Source organism: Lissotriton vulgaris, chromosome 2_1 (genome assembly GCF_964263255.1).
Source record: "Lissotriton vulgaris chromosome 2_1, aLisVul1.2, whole genome shotgun sequence".
NCBI classification, from domain to species: domain Eukaryota; kingdom Metazoa; phylum Chordata; class Amphibia; order Caudata; family Salamandridae; genus Lissotriton; species Lissotriton vulgaris.
The window spans coordinates 898,104,348-898,110,962 of record NC_141687.1 but is presented as its reverse complement, the minus strand read 5'-3'; the positions used below and the strand labels follow the sequence as shown (position 1 = coordinate 898,110,962).

Sequence of the window (6,615 nt, the reverse complement as noted above, 5' to 3'; positions counted from 1 at the left end):
CACGGTGATGTAGAGAAACCAACCCAAGGTTGATGTAGAACAACTGAAAAGAAAACAGGGATCACAGGAAACCTGAAATCAAGACCTCCAGGAAAAGAAGGCCAACCAGGAGTCGCAGCTCCAGCACTCAGAACGGCCCCAGCGAAGTCCCCCCGGGACTGCTAGAGACCCACGTACCAGGCGGGGGACGACCACGCCGAAGCCAGATAAAACTCCACAGAGGAGACACCCATGAAGGGGCCCAGGGAACAGAGCCACACCTCGCGGACCGACCCTGGGCCCCCGCCGGATCCACCGAACCCAGCGAAGCGTAGGGAAGGATGCTAGCCTGTGTAAGCCAGCGAACCAAGGTGGAAAGAGGGCTAGTGGCCCGAACGAACCGGGCCAAAAGACACAACACAGGACATCCCACCGGGAAAGGAAAGACGTGCGGCCAAGAGAAGCCAAAACAGCACGCCGAACAACCAGCACGGACAAGGGAGGAACCTCGTCGGCCGGGAAAAGCGGCAAAGATACCACCTGAGTCCGAGGCCCCAGGGAAGGAACCCCGGGAAGGACACGGAGGACATGCCGGAGGAACAACCCCGTCCGGCACAACCCGCAAGAAGGGCGGGGAGCGGAGGAACGACCCTCGCACGCCCATCCGCCCAGCAGACACCATTGCCACCAGGGAAAAACCACCTGAAAGGCGAGGAACCGCAAAGCCACCGAGGGCCGGGGCCCAAAAGGGCGGACCCCGAAGAGCTCGTAGAACGAGAGAGAAAACTCATGTGGAACGCCTCACGAATTTGCGAGTCACCCTTGCGCAGGGGCCCTGCAAATCTCCTCTGTAACGTTCCAATATTAGTATATGTGCAGCCGAAGCGAGCACCCAAGGGGGAGACCGGCAGAGCGTCCGTGGGCGAAGGATAAATAACATCGGAGCCAAGCGAGCCACCAGGGAAACCAGGCCGTCGAACACCGGACTGTGGAAGGCCCGCAAGGCCGCCCACCGGGCCCACAGGGAAGAAGGGGCCACGCTCCCGGAACACCCCTCAGACCGGAAAACCAAGACCCGCAAGGGGACCACGGAGGCGGGGACAGCACCAAGCCGACCGCGCCAACGCGAGAAGGGCGCCCAGCGCCGGGCACAGGCAGAGCACGTGGAAGACCTGCGGGAACCCAGTAGCAAAGCCACAACCCCGAGCAAGCAGCGTCCTCCGCACAAGAACCGGGCCTGCCGAAGGAGGCAGGCCAGCCGACAAGAGCCGGCTCAACACCGATGCCGAGAGCGGGGGACCCAACCACGGTATGGGAAGATCCGGGATCGGCCAGGAGGCTCGAACCGTCAGCTCGCCATAGGAGAGGGTACCCGGGGCGGCGGACCCCGCCGGGAACTAAAAACAGGAACGCACCACGACTTGCGTGGCAACCACGCGCGGGTGCCAGGCACCTCACCACTGCAACGTTCCAAAATAAGGCCATGCGCTGCCGAGCCAAGCACCCATGAGCACCCCGGCCCTGCCCAAGCGAATCCTGCCGAGGACCCGCGATCTCAGAGGGCACGGGGGAGACGCGTACATCAGACCGAAAGGCCACGCGAAAGACAGGTAATAAGGACCCGGAAGGAGGAGTAGAACCCGGGCCGGAGGGCCGAGCCCCCCCTCCGTGAACAGAGACCTCGGAGGCAGACCTAGCCGAGGCCCCAGGCGTCGAAACACCACCAGGGCAGGGCGAGACCAGGCAACGAAGGCCAGACCCGACTCCGTCGGACCCCGGGGGAAGACAGCCCGAAGGGCCAGGACCGGTGACACCCCCACCAGGGCGCCCAACCCGACCAAGACCCGGGGACCTAAGCACCGGCAAATGGAATGCCACACGAAAACGTGCAGGGGCCAAGCCAGTCACCTCATCCAATTTTAGTAAATGTGCTGCCGAAGCGAGCACCGCAAAAAGACGGCCGGCCAGGAAGACATTCAGCAACCCCCGAAGCACGAGGTGCTGAGCGGCCGCAGGAGAACCCAACGACCTCCAAACGACCCGGCGCCAAAGGACGCCCCCCCCCTGAAAGAACCAGAGGGAAGTACCGGGACCAGGCACACGCCCCCCCCCGAAGGAGGACAAGCCCGAGACGAGGACCGAAGGGACCACCGTACATAGGCCAGGAAGCCGACGGATGAGAGACACCGCCAGATGTGAAGCCTCACCCATGGGGGGGGGACAAAAACGAGGCCGTGAGGAAGCACACGGCCAGACAGGGAACCCCAAGACCCACACCCGGCGAATAAGATCCACCAGGCGGGCCAGGAGCACAGCTCCCCCCCCCCGTTCGGGCCAGAAGGCAAGCCCAATGGAAGCACCTGCAACCGAGAGCGGGGACCCCCACACGCAGGCCGGCCCCACAGGCCAATCCATGGTCCCAGAAAAACCTACAGGAGAGACAAGGGAAGGAGCGGGGACCCCAACCCGTCGAGACGGTGGGTACAAAATGGAAATCCAGTGATTGCAAAGCGCTCAGCTACCCGAAGGCATTCCTGCACTGGGTGCCTTCGGGAAGATTAAGCAAGCTATTGCCCAGAGTCAAATGGTGCAGGGCTAACCTGCCTCCGGTGCCGGGGATTGAATCACTTCCCCCGCGGAAAATCCGCAAGACCGGACAGCCAGCCCGAAGAGCCCAAGAACCGGGACAGCCACGTCCCAGGACGGTATGCAACGGAGGCAACCGCCCCCCCCCCTCCCCCCCAGGGGACCCCCTGGAGTGAGAGGGCCGAAAGTCAGTCTCTAAGGGTGAGACAGGGAGCGGCCGAACCAGCACGAGACCGGTTACCGCCGAAACTCGGGCCCGGACCCGCCGAAGGACCCCACCCCTGCAAGGGCGGGACGTCCTCACCTGAACTGCGCAGGGGCCAAGCCGGACTACACAGAAGCGCAACATGATGCGAAAATCGCGCACAACCCCCCCCGCAAGGGCACAAGGCGTAAGCACGAAAGCCGCTGTTTCATAACAAAACACATGTACTAGTAAGGCCCATTCACCCCTACGGGAATCTTGGCGCTGAATAACAGATGTCAGTTGTTACCCAACGCAACGGAAATAATCTCACTGACCACAGACGGCTGAAAGGCCGAGTGGGCCCGCCGGTATTTGAACCTGCGACCACGAGGTCAACACCAGCCCCTGCAGTAGACGCATCAATCCACTGAGTCACTAGCCCCGGTAGTCCCCACCCGGCCAACTCCCTGAGGCCCAAGGAGGAGTCCGTGGGGCCGACGCGGAGAGAAAGAAAAAAACCAGCCATGCCCAGAGGCAATAACTGATCCCTGGGATATCGAGTCCAAGACCCGCCGAGGCGGGGAATCGAACCCCGGGCCCGGGCCAGACCACTGCACCAGGGTCTGATTCGCTTCTCCACAGCCGCAGAACGGGACAACACGAGTGGAACACTCGCGACCGGCGCAACCAGACGGCCCAGGGCGAGTCCCCCAGGGCGCCAGAATATGGGACACGGACAAAAGGGACCTGACCCCACGCAGCACCGCGCCCCCTCAGAGCGCGTCAGAAAAGCACAGTCACTCTGTGAATGAGACAACCTCACAGGCCCTATGGCTGCACGCAGAAGGAATAAAACACTACCCCTTCAACTCGTGTTGTATGCCAACCGCCCGGAATTACAGGGCACAAAAACAGTTAGAAAGGATCCACGTGGGATACCTCTACAGCATTGGCAGGATTCGAACCCTGGCCTGTGCGGACCGTCTGCACCGAAGGCACAAGACTCACCTGTGAGCGATGCACCTCACAGGAAATGGTGCTCCGGACTCAGTACGCCGCGTCCCAACCGCTGCGGTATTCTCATGGAACGCTTCTGCCGGAGAAATCCAAGACCGAAGAAGGACAACCTCGGTCGCACCTGGCGGCAACCAGAACCCCGCCCCGAGAGGCGGGAGGCGCCCGGAGCCAACCACAGCGCGGCAAACCGCCGCGGCCCGTAGGGCAGCCACAATCCACGAAGGGAGGCAGAGGCGAGACTCGGCAGCGACCCGCGTCCCCGCAGGAGGGGAGCGCCCGGTCCGGACCGCCTATCGACAAGAAGGTAGGCACCTTTGTGCACCTCTGGGACACCCCTTCTAGAAGTCGGACAAGCGGCACCACCAGCTGCGCGTCCACCGTGCAGAAGCGCCGCTGACACAGGTAAGGCCCCAGCCCGCCGCGCATAGCGAAACAAGCGGAACACGTATCCATGCCCATGCGTGTATCAAACCCCCTCGTGAGTCTATCGCCGCACCGGGAGAAGACGAGGTACACACGCAGGCAGTGTCACAGCACCCTCTGCTGCCTGAGGTTGTGTTAAAAAACATGGCGCAAACCCCTGGCGCACCTTCAAATTACAAAAATGAAATACGAGTCCCTCACCGGACTCGTCTTCATCAGCGCCAAATCTCATAAGAGCAAACACTTTTATGACCCAGAAAGCTCTAGTGAGTATGTCTGTAAGCAGTGACAGATAGAGACCTCACTTATTAGAAGTGATCCGTCTCCGTGGGGCTGACAAATGTAAACACTCATACACTTGAGACGGCTGAAACATCAGGTGAGAGTCAGCGCCCATCTCCACAACTCGTGGCATGCAGTCAGAGCGTAATTCCAGGCGCATATCCAACCAGGGGAGCCAGGAACACAAGAAACACCTCTATTTGAGGGTAGTTACAACCACCAGCATGTACAACACACAGGAGAATGCGCAGAACCCAAAAAGCCCACAGACAGGCTAGGGCCCAACAGCAACGACCGGGGGAGACCTGGGCATGTACAACCCTTCACACCCCTGGCCGCCCCCCCCCCCCCCTGTAGACCCTTGGCATGCTATAGCAGCACCTAACCGGTCCCACAGGACCGGGGGAAGGAAGAGGGGGGGGGATTTTTTAGGCATAAGGCACCAGAGACCGCTAGAGCAGGTCCTCCACCCTAAACCCCAGGGCCAGCTCACGCCGGCCCATCTTACCTGAACAGCGCTCTGGAGAGAATCGCGCAGAACAAAAAAAACAGGCTGTTGGTTGGGCCGGTCCGCCTCTTATAGAGGTCAGGTGGGACTGGTCGGCCATGTTGGGAGGGGATGGGAGGTGGTTTCTTTTTGCTTTGGAGGGTTCTGTTGTGGAGCTAAAGCTCACTATGTAACTCATGTGGCGAGGAAGACTTACGAGGAGGTAATGAAAGCATATCAAGCGATGCTAAGGCAGGCCCAAAATATCACATGGCATATATAGCTAAACAAAAATCACAGTACTGCTCCCCCGTGCAATAATCAGAAAATGACATGCAAATAGTGAAGCACAGATTGCATAGGCAATGCAGTGTGTTGCATCCCAGTGTGCAAAGCACAGAGATTGGACAGCCACAGCAGAAAACGCTATTTGTCTGTGGATTTACGGAAATTCAATCTATGGAATGGAGTTTGCATGTCTTGAAGAATGAAGTCATCGCCTTGCAGGTGGGTGAGGACTGTCTCTCTTGATCATCTTCACTAACACGTTTGCATGTTCTGTATCTCTACCCAAGACTGTAAATATATCTGCTTTGGTAGTCAACTATCCTGCGTTTTTCAGCTTTGTGCCATAATCATGCCTACTGTACTGCAAATTTGCCCAACCATATCACTTTTGGAGGATTTTTCTACTGATAAAAATAGGTTATTGTTGGGTTTCAAATATCCTGCAATTGCCCAGTCCAGAATGGAACACAAGCAACCCCAAACCAGTTTCTGCATATTTGGGCCTCATCAGTATGATGCAGCTTAGGGCCTATGGCACAGTGAGCTTGGGGCACATCCCTGTCCTGCATATGAGATTAAATTATGAGCACAGAGGGGAGTGGAACAATGTGTACACAGGTGAGAGTGGCCTTCAATGCTAACTGGGGATATGGAGTATGTGGATGAGGGGGCTAGGAGCATACACGTGAAAGTGAGTTTATGCGCTCACTTGAGGAGAAATTCTTAATAAACACAAGTGACTTCTGCTACATTGATGCAGAGGATCCCAGCATAGTTGCACACTGTTAAAATGGGCAAAGTGTGTAGAGCTTCAAGGCATATTTTCCGAAATGCAAGATGTGGCTTGCAGTACTGAACTGCGAATGTTACTTATAGACACATGGCAGTGATGCTCCCACGCTGTCAGTGAAAGAGGCCCTTATTTGAGTGTCATCAGCTTATGATAACACTTCTAACCCAAATGATTTTATCACCCTGGTGAGCGGGGATACATAAATATTAAAAAGGGTCGGACTCAATAAGGACCCCTGAGGAACTCCAAGGAACAACGGATTGGAAGCTGAGTAGAATTGATCCATCTTGGCCCTTTGTGAATGGTCCATAGGTGAGCAGATTCAGGGCAAGGCCCTAATCCCAATTTCCCTAAGCCTCCCAACTAATCTTAGGGGAGAGATAGTATTGAAGGCCGCTGTAAGGTCCAGAAGGATAAGCAAAGTCATGTGATCGGCATCAACATGATCTCTGATGTTGTTAAGTACAGAGGTTAATGCCGTCTCAGTACTATGCTCACCCCTGAACCCATGCTGCGAGCCATTAGGCAATTGATGTTCCTCCAAGAACGCGCTGAGATGGAATTTCAGATGCT

The 6,615-nt window shown here is 57.5% G+C and overlaps 1 non-coding gene across 1 annotated transcript; it reads right to left on the bottom strand.

Moving 5' to 3' along the window:
• Positions 1-764: 764 nt before the first annotated feature.
• LOC147731382 (U6 spliceosomal RNA) lies at positions 765-871 on the bottom strand. The gene has a single exon (XR_015308829.1). It is a non-coding gene; the product is annotated as a U6 spliceosomal RNA (small nuclear RNA).
• Between the last annotated feature and the right edge of the window lie 5,744 nt (positions 872-6,615).